The 13,812-nt window shown below is 51.1% G+C and overlaps 1 long non-coding RNA gene across 1 annotated transcript; it reads left to right on the top strand.

Annotated features, from left to right (window-relative positions):
* Positions 1 to 346: 346 nt before the first annotated feature.
* LOC121136909 lies at positions 347 to 5,389 on the top strand. Its single transcript, XR_005874100.1, has 3 exons — positions 347 to 515; positions 2,880 to 3,087; positions 4,867 to 5,389. It is a non-coding gene; the product is annotated as an uncharacterized LOC121136909 (long non-coding RNA).
* The last annotated feature ends 8,423 nt before the right edge of the window (positions 5,390 to 13,812 follow it).

Consider the following 13,812-nt stretch of genomic DNA (forward strand, 5'->3'; position numbering starts at 1 on the left):
CCCTCACCCAATTATCTCCCTGTAGGAAATCTCATCACTGAATCACTCCTTGGAGCTCCAGCAACTTAAAAACCACTGCACATTGTGTGTGCGCTAACTAGGCAGGGACCCACAGAATGTTAGGTGCTGGGAATGCATGAGTAAGACACATACCTGTCCTCTGAGAGTTCACAGTAGGGGGGGAGGTGGGCCCAGAACCCAGAGCTGAAAAGACTGAGTACCAGCGTACTGTAACAGTTCAAAGCAATTAATACTAGAGGATGACTGAGGTTGCAGCCCCCACTCACCTCTCCGAGACAAGGTCACAAAACGCACTGTGTAGCCAAGAATGACTTTGAACTTCTGATCCAACACTTCGTAAGTGCTAGAATTACAGGCGTGTACCTCCACACCTGCGTTCTGTTGCACTGGGGAGGCAACCCAGAACTCTGTGGGAGGCAAGCGCTCTGCCAGCTCAGCTCCAGCCCTGGTCTGCTCTCTTGAAGATGAGGAGTTTGTGATAGAAGAGGCAACTGGTAAGGACTTCTGGGGTCTCTAGATGAACTGTGTGATGGTGAGGAATAGGGTGTCCATCTCAGAGAAGACAGCTTCAAAGAGGGGACTCCAGAGCCCCAAGCAATCAGCTTACGGAGGCCTTAGTGATGATGCTTAAACACAAAGGAGCAAAAGGTGAGAGGCTGCTCGGGCCCAGATAGTGGGGTTGGTCTTGAACTCTTGGCAAATTCTTCAGCATGGAATTATTGGGCTGCAAGTGGTTTACCAAGAAGCATGTCACCACAGTGTACTGCCAGCTTCACTCTCTGAGGTCTGAAAGCTCAAATGCTGTAGACAGGCATTGACTACATCCACAGATTCCAGTCCTATTGAAGACCAAACTGAAGTCTACTGCATCTGAATACCGTGGATGCTTGTGGGGTGAGGTTCTTGTGTATATTCTCAGGGAACCAGGGAAAGGAGGACTCGAGGTAGACACATAACCTTGTGCTCAGCCCTCCCGTGGCTCCTCATATCTTGTGACATATTGGAATCTTCTCCATGGTTTGTGCCCTGAGTGGTTGCATCTTGTGTCCCACATCCTCTGTTCTTCAGGGGAGGGGAGAGTTCTTGGAAGCTTCCATCCTTGGAGGTTGAATGGGGGCTTCCCTGGGGAGGCCTTCCAAGCTTGGGACAGGGAGGTTTGGTCTTGTCTCTGGGCACTCTCAGAAGCCTTGACTGCTGGGCAGGCACCCTCGGGTGGGGCGCTTGGCAAATTGGAGCCTATAAAGCACTTAACAGCATAAAGGGTGACAGGGGTAAGGAATGCAGCACTAATCCCATCTCTTGAGTCAGAGGAGGAGCTGGGGAGGGGACAGTCCCTAGGCACTCTAGGACCAACCAGTCCATCACCTGCATAGGACCCATCTCATCTCCAAAAGATCTGCTTTGTCTGAGCCTTACCCCAGGGGTTCCGGAGCCCCCCCTTTCCAGGAAGCTCCACTAGGGGGTGACTGACTTCTATTTTTCTGGACTTATGGAGAGAGCAGCACCCAGTGGTAATGAGGAGACCTCTGCCTTCAGAAGCATCTGGAAGGTTGGCAGTCAGTTCTCGGAGATGCAGCTCAGGGGTAGAGCCTCCGCGTAGCATGCACCAGGCTCTGGGTTTAGTTCCCAGCTCTGCAAATGGAAATGTCATTTCTTCTTCCGTCTGGACACGTGTGGTGAAGCATAACCAAAGGACAGCCTCAGAGCAGCTTGGACTCATCAGAACATAGCGTCACGACACAGCATGGATCTAGTACTGTGGATCTGGTAATTGGACCTTCCATCCTCCCTTTATCTAAGCCGGCAGTTCATGCTGTCCCCAGGCTGACAAGTGATAAAATGACCAGCTTTGAGCAAACTTTCCCTAAGCCCTCAGGTCCCACTGAACAGTAATGATTGACAATGAGGCCAGTAGAGGAAGCTGCAGTCATAAGCCTCCACACACTGTCTCTCAGGGGGGGTTCATGGACATTTTTGACGTCAGTGGTGACCTGGAACTTCAGAGTTAGGCAGCAGCTGTTGGAAATAGAGAGTTTGTCCCTTCCATGACCCCTATAGTCCCACCAGTCAATTGTGGAGGTGAAAAACCTGCTTTTTATTATCCAGTCCCAAGCTCTAACTCTATTTTATAGGTTCATTCTTGCTTAAGATTTGCCAGGTAAATTGAGGGAAAATATTCCATGGTTTCTTTGGTGGTTGGCTGAGAGCCACCTACCACTTCTGAGGGTTTTGGGAACCTCAGTGGAGAACACACTCCCTCCCAGCAGGAGCAACCACAGTCCTCTGGGTCAGTAGCACCTGCTGCCTACCTGGGTGTGGCCCTGCTGACCCCCTGCAGCTGTAACCCAGGCTCCAGTGAAAGCTGCTTCAGTTCTCATCCCTCCTCTATATCAGCTAAAGTGTAGTGATGACTTTTTCTCTATGTTACACTTGAATTCCATTGCAGGATAGCAAAGAGGACAACTCTGAATGTTAGCAAAAGGGGTTGGACCTGAGGAGGTCAGCAGCCTGGGTCTACTCTGAGATCTACAGCCAGAGGCCTGGGAAAGGGAGGCTCCACCAACACTGAGAAGTGGACCAGAGGCAGAGGGCCAACAGTGCCCACTGTCATACCTCCTCAGAGCATGCCTCGTGAGTGGTAGAATTAATTCCCTGGACATCTCCTCTGAGTGCCCGGGACAATGACGTTCAGCACAAATGAGAAGTTGTGGGTCCAGTGCAATGCCCCGGTGTCCACACATTTCGCCTGTTCCTACCACCCCCAGGAACCTGTATTCTGTAGGCTGCCTTCAGGTCCACAGCTATCCCACACTCCGGGAACACCCTGTCACTGCTGCTGTTCTCACCAATCCTCCTAGGAAGCCAGGAAAGCCTGTGGGGTACCTCTCTCAGAGCAAGCTGCCTTGCCGAAGCCCTGGGCCCAAAGGAAGCAATGGAAATGACGGCATCAAAAGCCAAGGATGAAGAACAGCAGCAGTGTGGCCAGTGATGAGACACCTCGGTGGGGAGCCATGTTTGCCAAGGCCGATGGCTCGAGTTCCATCCCTGAGACCCATATGGAGGAAGGTGAGAATCAACTCCGGCCACCGTCCTCTCACATCCCTGCCCCACGCACACAAACACAGGCAAAAGAAATAAATGCAATGACAACTACAAAGAAAAGTAGTGATTCTGCCAAAGCTGCCTGGGGGTGACCCTGCGATGACCTTGCAAAGCTTTGTTCTTTGAGCCACGGAAGGAAGTGGGAGATGGGGACACGTGGCAACTCTTGTCACTGCGTGGTCCTCTTGAATGGGGTGGATTTACGTTGGTCTCTTTCTTACAACCAACGGTGGCAAGAATGAGGCGAGCCACCTGGGTTTTAAGGACCAGAGCTGTGCCTCAGTTTCCTTACCTGCAAGGTAGAGAGTGACATCATTGGATTAAAAGAAACACTTTGGGCTGGGGCTGTAGATCAGTGGCTAGGGCGTCTGCCTAGACTTCTTGAAGACCCAGGTATGAGCCCAATACCAAATAAACCAGGTGTGGCTATACATACCTGGGGAGGGGGTCAGAAGTTCAAGGCCACCCTCTACTTCATAGCAAGTCCAAGTACAGGCTGGGATGCATGAGACCGTCTCTAAAACTATATGAAAAAAAAAAGAAATGAAGAAAAAGGAGGAGAATTATGGGAGAATTATGCCCAGTATGTCAGTATGTCTGTTCTCTAACTGATTCATCTCAGCTGTCCAGTGAGGTATGGGCCTGGCAGCAGTGTGGTGGGGTACCCCATCTTCTGAAATCCAGTAGCTGCAGTCCTGGAGATTCTGACTCATAGGTCTTCTGAGGGAGGCGCAGCGGAACCTCTGCTCCCCTCCCAGGCCTGGGGTGGCTGGGCCCACGGAATGACCTCAGCTAGGAAGAATGAGGGCTGGGCACAGGCTTCTGCCTACCCCTGGAGACTTCCAGCCCCACCTTGTACCAGATCCCTAGCAGGTGACCTACAGACAGCCATACTCCAGGGGTCACTCCAAGGGTCACTCTAATGACTCACTGCAGACTCTTCATCTAGGCCTAGGCCATGGAACCTCCCTGTGCCTCCTTCATGCATCCCACTGCTTAGAGGCTGAGCAGGAGATGACCTCTAGCTGAGACCTCAAACTGGGCTTTAACTGGCTTGTAGACCCTGACCTTTGACTAAGCCCTGACCCTGGCTATGGACTGACTAGCTCAGACAGAGTCACAGTGGCTGGGCAAGGCCTTAGCAGCAGAAAGACCCATGTCACAGAGGTAGATGTTTTGGGCTGTGTGTCTCATTGCACATGCACATGTCTGTCCCCTCAGGGAGGGGCCTGCCTGTCTTGCCACTGGCTATAGTCTGAGGAGATATGACAGTAGGTTCTGTTGGTCCTCTCTCACTGGTTACTTTTCATTGATATTCGTGGTGGAGTCTCCTTTCTCCTGTCCCTCCGGCTGCAGCTTGAAGAACTCCATCTTGCTCTGCTCTTGGCATGTACCACCAGGGCCAGCCTAGGCTAGGCATTTTAAAGAACACATTATGCCCATCAGGCTGTTGCATTTGTCCAAGCAGGGTTTGTGTCTGTCACTGGCATGGAGTCTCTGAAGAGTGTTCAATCACAGCTTGAACTCTGGGTTTTTGCATGCTTGGATCCAAAGCCAAGCCTCACGGGCCCCACGTCACTAAATGCCAGCCAGCCCCAACCTCTCTGGAGTTCAGTTTCCCATAAAACAGGGCCAGTGACACGACCTGTATAGCTGTGAGGAGTAAATGGGATAAACTACAGGGGCTTGTGTCAGGCATTGTGGGTAGTCTACACTTTTTCTTATTGGACTTTTCCCCTGCAGGGTGATTCACTGAAGCTGAAGTCGTCTCCTCTACAGAGCAGGGGTTTCTGCCTGGAAGAGCCTATGAGGACTCTTCTGCCCATCACTGTTCCTCACAGCTTCTGGACCTCTGGGCCCAGAGCCCAAACCTCTCCATGATTCTGCACCATCAGAAGCCTCGCCTCCCATCCTTGCTGCACTGCATGACCCAGCCCTCCCCTGTTGAGGAAGCTTCCAGGGTTGGCATCTTCCCAGACCTGGCTTTCTGGTGCTAGGTCACAAAGCCACTGCTGATGTTCCACTTGACGGCCTCGCTGTGATCCCTGGTTGCTGGTGTTCCAGAGACAATGAGGATCCAGGCGGGCCTGTCCCTCCTACGGGGACCTGGGGCATGGGTGGGGGGATGAGTCCCTTGGTGCAGTCACATGCTAGGGACCTTCTCAGCAGCACTCATGACCCAAGCAGGCAGTAGATTGCCCTCAGAAGGGCTTGGCTTCCTTTCCTCTTTTCAATGAATTAAATCAATTAAGTCATTTGGAATTACTCCTGCTGCCACTTGAGGCTTTCTCCTTGGTGAGGCCTGACTCATTATTAGGGCACAAGGGCAGGTGCCAAAGTCAGCCATGACATCCTAGGACTGAGTACTTCCTGTAGGCAGCCTGGGGTTCCTGCCCCTGGATCAGTGCATAGGGCAGGAGAAGGTCAAATGCAGACCAGAACTAGGTCCAGGCTGGCCTCAGGTAGAGACTCAGAGAATCGGGGTGTGATTTATTGTGGGATTCCATCAACCAAAAGAAGGGCTCAGGCTCCCCAGAGGATAGGGGACCTGTGTTTCCCACAGGCTTCATTTATGTTGTGTGGTGAACCACCTTGTTGCTCTTTTTGGAAGCAGATAAAGTAGACCACATCACCTAGTGGGCTACAGGGATGCTCAGACCCTGCATCCATCACATCAGCAAGTGGGCTACAGGGATGCTCAGACCCTGCATCTATCACACCAATCAGTGGGGCACAGGGATGCTCAGACCTTGCATCTATCACACCAACCAGTGGGGCACAGGGATGCTCAGACCCTGCATCTGTCACACCAACCAGTGGGGCACAAGGATGCTCAGACCGTGTGTCCATCACACCAACCAGTGGGGCACAGGGATGCTCAGACCGTGTGTCCATCACACCAACCAGTGGGGCACAGGGATGCTCAGACCCTGCATCCATCACATCAGCAAGTGGGGCACAGGGATGCTCAGACCCTGTGTCTGTTGGATCATTTAGGGGAAACAGGGATGTTCACAGATCCTGCACCCTTAGCTTTTGTTGGAGGGAACCTCAGGCTGCAGAGTGCAGAACAGCTGCCCTTTTAGTGTCAAAGACAGCAAATGGGTCCTAGCTGTCTCAGCCTCTGGTGAGGTGAATGGGAATGCCCAGCCTCAGCTCCCCTGAAGCTCTCTGTGGAGGGTCACAAACTGGCTGGGATGCTGGCTCCAGCCTCACTTCTTTCCAAAAATGGGACCCTAGGCAGATTTTCTTAACCCTGTGGGCTTGTCTTTATCTGGGTCTTCACTGGGTGTGGTGAAGGCCTGGGTTTGACTCTCACAGGACTTCAAGGCTCCCTGAACAAAGAGACTTTTTAATACATTTGTTTTATGATTATTATGATGTGTGGTTGTGTGTGTGCAATGGTACCCATGCGTGTGAAGGCAGAGGACAACTTTGTGGAGTCAGTTCTCTTCTACTATGTGTCCTTGAGATTGAACTCAGATTCTCAGACTTGGGCAGCAATCACCTTTTATCTGCTGAGCCATCTCACTGGCTCAAAGATGGATTTAATGATTTCTCCGGTTTGGGTTCATTTGCATATCCCTTCTGCTAGCTGGAGCATGGCGCGCACACTTGGAAGGTTTGTTCAGTCCTAGGCCTGGAAAGATGGCTGACTCCCAGTTCCCAGAAGATGGATCCATGTATGGCACAAATGGTTGGGCCTATTTCTGCTCCAGAGCCTGTGTCCTCTGGCTTCCCTCATGGCCCTCTGCAGCAGAGCCGGCTTGAGCCCCTTGGAAGCAGGAGCCTGTTTCTCACTCAGCCTGGGAGCGCCTGTCACATCTTGAGCAGGAGGACCTGGGGAGCAGCTTCCCAGGTGCATCTTCTGACCTGGAAACGAGCTCCACAGAGCCTGACCAGGTCACCTGCCTCCTGGTGGCGGTACAGGTGATGTCACAGTAATAGCCAGTGTTTACTGAGTGTAATCATGCCATGTCACATACAGTTCAGTCAGTCTGTTAGCTAACTTGGCAAATAAAGAGACTGAGGCAATAAAAAAACAACAACACCAGTTAGGGAATGTCAGGGCAACAAGGTTAAAGATAATTCAGATGAAAATTATAATCCTTCCTTCCTTCTTCCCTCCCTTCATTTCTTCCTTCTTCTCTCCTCTTTCCCTTACATCCCACTATCCCTTTCTCCTTTCTTCCTCCTCCCTCTCTTCCTTCATCTTCCTTTTCCTTCCCTTTCTTCTTCTGTTTCCCTCCATTCCTTCCTTCCTTTTTCCTTCTTCTACCTCTTTCCTTCATCTTCCTTTAACCCCTCTATCCTTCTTCCCCTCCCCCTTCTCCTACTCCCCCCTTCATCCCTCCGTCCCTTTTTGTTTCTCCTTCACTATCTGCTATGTGCATTCCTTGGGTCAAGGGTTGAGGATTCATGTGGAGTGGTCATTACAGATCCAAAGCCCTGCCCACCTGGAACTCTCAGTCCAAAGGAGAGGGAAAGGCTTAGAACGGTAAACATAGTGGATAGCCAGGCAAACTTCAAATCATGTTAGAATTTCATACATGTTATGGGGGAAAGATGAAAGCAAGAGTGGAGACTCTGTGTGTGTGTGTGTGTGTGTGTGTGTGTGTGTGTGTGTTACAGAGACAGAGAGACAGACACACACACACAGAGGAGACAGAGAGAGACACACACTCACACACACACACACACACACACACACACACACACACACAGAGAGAGAGAGAGAGAGAGAGAGAGAGAGAAGCCAGGAAGTCTTGTTTAGCCTGTATTCATCAATTTGATCTCATTGGGATGATGCTACATGATAAACCACTTAAGGGGGCATTGTTTTTAGCTCACTGTTTCAGAGGGCTTCAGCCCACGGTAGTGGAACAAGCATGGAGGTGGGAGTGTGTGGTGGAGGTTGTCCACATCACAGCAGACCTGGAACCAGGGTGCCACTTCCAACATGACCTACTTACTCCTGTCTGCCAGGCCCTACTCCCTAAAGGTTCCACAGCTTCCCCAAACAGCTCCACCAGTCAGGGAACAAGCACGTCAGACATGAGCTTGCAGACACATTTCAGATTCCATTCATGACCCGGCAGACAGAGCAGAGGGAAGCACATGCATGTACAGGGGGAAGACCTGCGCAGGTCCTGGAAGAGGAGCATGATGGGAAGGGGAGCAGTATGGAGGAGGGGGCCACATGACTCCTCAGAGCTGGGTTGGGGAAGCACATCTGCCCAGTAGGCACCTGAGAGGCCTTGGCATGTTTCTCAAATCAAGTTGGTTTTATCCTAAGAAAAGGAGAATGGCTGTTTCTGGGTATGACTTTTACTCAGCAGACCTGGTCTGACTTTGTGTTTATCAAAAATCCTCTGCCAGCACCAGCAGGGCTAAAAGAGGGAAGAGTGAGACCGAGAGACCCGCAAGGGAGTACTCTATGGGGCTCGGAGTACCATGGGGCTCCCCTCAGAGAGGGAGCAAAGGAATGAACGCTGTTGGGTCCCTTTTGTAGGTAGGGCCCGAGGGGCTAGGGGAAGAGGTGAGAACCTGGAAGGATGGAGCTGCCTTTGGCTGATATTTAGGAGTAGGAGATTCTTTATGAGCATCTGGGGTCTGATCTGAGGGCAGCTCGGAGCAGCTGGAGTTCACAATGTTTGATCAGTGGCTGGGTGGGGAACTTTGGTGTGAAGAGGGAGAGGATCTGTCTCTGGGGTCTCACTGACAGCAGAGAAGGATGGAGCCTTAATGGGCAGTCACAGATGGAGCCTCATAGCTGGAAAGGCAGGGCGGGGCTCCCACCTCCCGATGCTCCACAGGTTCTCCAGCGGCTGTTCCATGTCCTGTGTCCTTTGGTTCCCCAGAATGACAGGAAAAGGCCCTAGTCACCTTCAGCAGAGAGAATGGAGGCCCATATGACTGTCTGGCCTCCCTGCAGGACTGCATGACAAGATGGTACTGGGAAGGTGTCTGGACAGGCCTGGAATGCGGGAGTGTGATTACAAGGGTGCCCCACTGACTGGCCAGGGGCACATTTCGGCAGAGTTGCCCTCTTGCCCAGCGATCACTGTACTCTTCTTGCTGGGAGAGGCCTGGACTCTGGGGTGGGAGCCCCATACCCGGTCCTGCCTCCCTGATTCATCCCAGCTCTCCTGGAGGTCTGAGTCACTTTCTTTCCAGGTGAGATCTGCCAACCAGGACAAATCCTTTGGGTTGCAGGGATGTGGGAGTGGGGTGGGGGAAGCAAACAGCAGTAAGGAAAACTCCCAGGGGGGTGGCTTTGGCAGAAGTGAGGGAGGAGTAGAATACACCTGCCTCAAATTCCTGTCTTAGGATGGAATGTACTCACGGTCTCTGTCCATGGGCCAATAATTCCCAATGGCATCTCCACTTATCAGAAGTCAGTGTCTCACAGACTTTTCAGATGGGTAAACCGAGGCCCAAAGGGCTGGGATAAGGGGTGAAGGCTGGTTTTAAAGTATTCAACTAGGAAACAGGGGAGCTGGGTACAGTCTTTACCAGAGGCTTGTCCGTATCCAGTCATGGCGGTCCCCAGGCTACTTTCCAACACTGCTCCAGATAGGAAAGCTGTGGCCTTGGGGAAACACATTGATTGCCCTTGAACTATGATGGGTGAAGGATACAGGGAGGGACAGGCTGGCCAGTGGGTGCAGCAGGGTCTGGAGCACAGCTGTGATAGGTCTTGGGTGGTCTGGAGTTAGCCTTAGGTTCAGGGAAGCAATTAGAAGAGGTAGAGGAAGTTCCAGGCAGGGAAGGCACCAGAGGAACGGAATGAACTTGTTCTCAAGGGCTAGGGACATAGGGTGGGGAGGACTTTGGGATTGCAGAAGTTTTTGAATTCCTATGGAATGCTCTGGGTCACTCTAGTGAGGGGCCTAGGGTGCTTCCTTCACTCACTACTCCGGTTCCTCAACCCCAGCTGACTTTCTTCCAGTCTATATTTCAGAAGGAAGGTTCTGAACTTTCTTGGTCCTGCCTGTCATATTAGGAAGCAAGGAATGGGCAGCTCCCAGTGTCTGTACCACTGATTGAGCCTTTGGGGGTGTCAGGAAGTTCAGAGGTGCTTCCTAGGGGGGCTATCCCGCAGACAGGTGGACTCTCCCTTCTTTGACGCATGTTGGGGTCTGTTCTCCAAAAAGCACCAGGTGTGTTTTGCTGTAGAATTGCAGACAACATGATTTTTCCTGTGGACTTGGGTGTGTTGTCTTAAAGGACTATGGCTGAACCCATTACCAAGAATGGCAGAATTAAGTGCTTTATAAGTAGGGGCTCAGGAGGGGGATCTAGAACCGTGTAGGAAGACGCAGAGAAGAGGTTCTTTGAGCCACTTTGTCCCCATGTTCACTCAGACACTTTGTAGCCAGCGTCCCCATACCAGGTCTATCTTGACCTGTGGGTGGGATTTGTCCTAAGTTTCCATACATACAGAGGGAGGGAAGTTCCTCTCTGCAGGAAGAATATGATTTTAAGGAAAGTCAACCTGGGGTCCAGGAAATTCAATAAACAAATGTGATACTGTCTCAGAGTCTATTCATAGCTCCATCCACGACTGACAAGATGCAGATGAGTTCTGGCTTCCTGCCATGAACAGTGCCTGGGTGTGGGGACTTAAAAGGGTGGCACCAACCCATTTGCTTGCATATTTCTGCAGTAACCATGCACATATGGCATAAGACAGTTACTTGCTACTCCTGCAGTCAACCCAAATCCTGCCACCCAACACAAGACACACAGCATTGCTTAATGATTTGCTGCCTTATCAGATAAAGTTTTATTCATTTTGCTTCTTTTTGTTTTGGTTTGGTTTTTGGTTTTGAGACAGGGTCTCATGTAGCACGGAGTAGCTTTAAATTCTCTATATAGCCGAGGCAGACTCTGAACTCTTGAGCCCTTTGCCTTTCCTTCCCAAGTACTAGGATTATAGCTGTGCACACCACACCTAGCTTGTTTTCTAGACAGACTCTTGTTGTACATCTCAGGTTGGCCTCAAACTAAAAGAAATCCTCCTGCCTATGTCTCCTGAGTGCTGGGATTGCAGGTATGTGGCGCTATGTATGGCTATGATATGTAAAGTCTTGATATTGACTCTTAGAAACAAAGGCAGTTTTAGGAAAACCAAGTCTAGGGACTTGAGAGGCACAGTCATTGAGTGGCCACAAACCAGAACAAAATTACTAAAAACATATTTTGTTGGCAGCGACATGCCCAAGTTATAAAAAAAGGAGAGATGGTAAATTACAGACAAGTTCAAGTATATGAGAATATGCTACAGTTACTGGAAGTATCTGGTTCCTTACTCTGAACATTAAAAAGCATGTTGTCTTGATAACTGAAAACTTGTTTCCATTTTTACTAAGTAACAGTTGAACAGAACCAATTTTGATAGATTATTTGGTTGACTAAATCATCTTTCTGTTGACTGAGCAGCTGTGCTGACCTTTCTCTGATGAGCTTGGCTTTGGGGACAGTGGTGGTGGGAAGGGGGACACCATAAACTTTCAGTTTGGGACTCAGTCACACTCCGGTTTCTTGCCAGGGGATTAAAGGGCACCAGTGTCGTTTCTGCATAAGGATGGACCCTTTTAGTACTTCAGACACTTGCCCAACTAAAGTAGTATGAAAACAACTGCTTTCAATCAGGGCCAACACAGGTGTTTAGTACACATTTGTGGTTGGGTGTTCCTGTGTACAACACGAAGAAAACTGGGATTGGGAAAACACAGGGTCATTTCTTTCCCAGTCTGCTCACAGACCCTCCACATTGTATCATCAGGGGGCCTCAGGCATGTCACAGAATCCCAGCTGCCCGGTGTGTGCGGGAGTGGGAGGCTCTAGGGCTGACCTCCACAAAGGGGCGTGTGCCCAAGCTCCCCTTCCTTTTGGTGCTCACGTCTTGTTTGCAGCTGGGCCTTGCCTCCTGCCTCTCTCCACTGGTGGCCGCTACTTTGTCCTTCACACTCTGTCTACTTCTGCCACTCCCTTGCCTCCTGTGAGCCGGGCCCTCTCTCTTTGGAGGCCTCCAACTAGCTCTGTACACAGTGACCAGAGGGACACCAAAGGACAGAGTTTATCCTGGCACATTCTACTTCCCATAGCTTCCAAGTGCCCTCAGAAAAACAAGCAGACATTAGCCCCAAGAGCTTTTCCTAGCTACCTTCATCTTCCGTCAGGCTCTCTGGACCACTCCCACCATGAGATTCCTGGCTTGTGCCTGTATGTTCCTCGTCTAGAATGCCATCTTCAGAACCCACACCCTGCAAGCTCTTGCTTTTTCCAGATGCCCTCCCTGCTGTCATGGAGGAGTCCCAGTTCCATACCTGCTGCTCTATATTTTGTCCTTAACTCTGAGGAGGCCAGGAAGAGGCAATGTTATAGAGAAGAGGTGTGTGTGTGTGTGTGTGTGTGTGTGTGTGTGTGTGTGTGTGTGTTTGTGTGTGTGTATACAAACGTGTGCATGTGCGTGCATGCACATGGGTATGATGTCTGAACATCTTGTCTCTGGGAAACCAACAGACATGAGAGAGAACTCTGAATGGTGGCCTGTCCTCATATCAGGAGCTGTGGAAGGCTTTGGGATGAGGTGATGTTGGGATCTGGCTCACAAGCCACTGTCTTCTTAAAGCCAGTCCTGCAGCCGGGGATTTGTGGCACACGCCTTCAATCCCAGCACTCCAGAGGCAGAGGCAGGCGGATCTCTGTGAGTTTTTGAGGCCAGCCTGGTCTACCAAGTGAGTTCCAGGACAGCCTCCAAAACAATACAGAGAAACCCTGTCTAGAAAAAAACAAAAAATAAAAACATTAAAAAAAAAGCCGGTCTTGCATCTGCGATGCTCCTTTTCTCTGGTGACTATGTCTTCTAAGCTGATGCCAGTCATAGTCTAGTGAGCACTCAGTAGATGCCGTGTCAGCGTATGAACATTCGCTGTTCCCTACTCCAGTAATACTCCTACAGCATCTATGTCCGTCCTCCCCTCCAGAGACCTGCCTCGGCTTCCCCAACTCTTGACTCTTGTCTATTTGTGCTCAGCTGGTTGAGTGGCCTTTTGCCCACTAACCAGTTTTGTTGTTTGCAGGAGGGTTGACAGTGACTCAGAAACCATGGAGCTGGGCCGGGCTCTGTGGGAGTTCACCGCGGCTAAGTAGGTTCTCAATAAACATGTGCCAAGCTGAACATCAGCCAAGCTTGGAGGCAGAAGGATGGACAGGATGACCTGGTTGGAAGATAGTGGTCCCTGGGAGGAGAGAACAGGCCAGATGTCTGAAGTCCAGGTTCACTTTCCAGTCAGGTTGCTCTGGAAGGCACTAGGTGTCTGGGATGTTCCAACCCTGTGATATGGGCTGGGTGCTCTAGATAGGATCCTGGCACTCCCCCGTGGCCTGCCCCCACCTGCTTCTCGGGGCGGGGGCAGCAGGTGGGGCCCACTTATCACCAACCAGGCTGGCGGGTGGAGTCAGCTAGGCTCTGGGGAGATGACAATCACACCGCTGACACTCCTCAGTGGAAAATCACCACATTGTGTGGTCCCTTCCTGGGAACAGGAACAGAGAGGTCAGGGCCAGAGTGCCACCATGAAGCCTGCAGCCAGGGAAAGGCATTCAATGCCCCTCCAGTGGGGGCAGGTGGGTGGGCCTTCTCCTTGCCACGCCCACAAGGATAGGCTTAGGTTGAGT

Source organism: Mesocricetus auratus, unplaced genomic scaffold, assembly GCF_017639785.1.
Source record: "Mesocricetus auratus isolate SY011 unplaced genomic scaffold, BCM_Maur_2.0 Super-Scaffold_100676, whole genome shotgun sequence".
Lineage (NCBI taxonomy): Eukaryota > Metazoa > Chordata > Mammalia > Rodentia > Cricetidae > Mesocricetus > Mesocricetus auratus.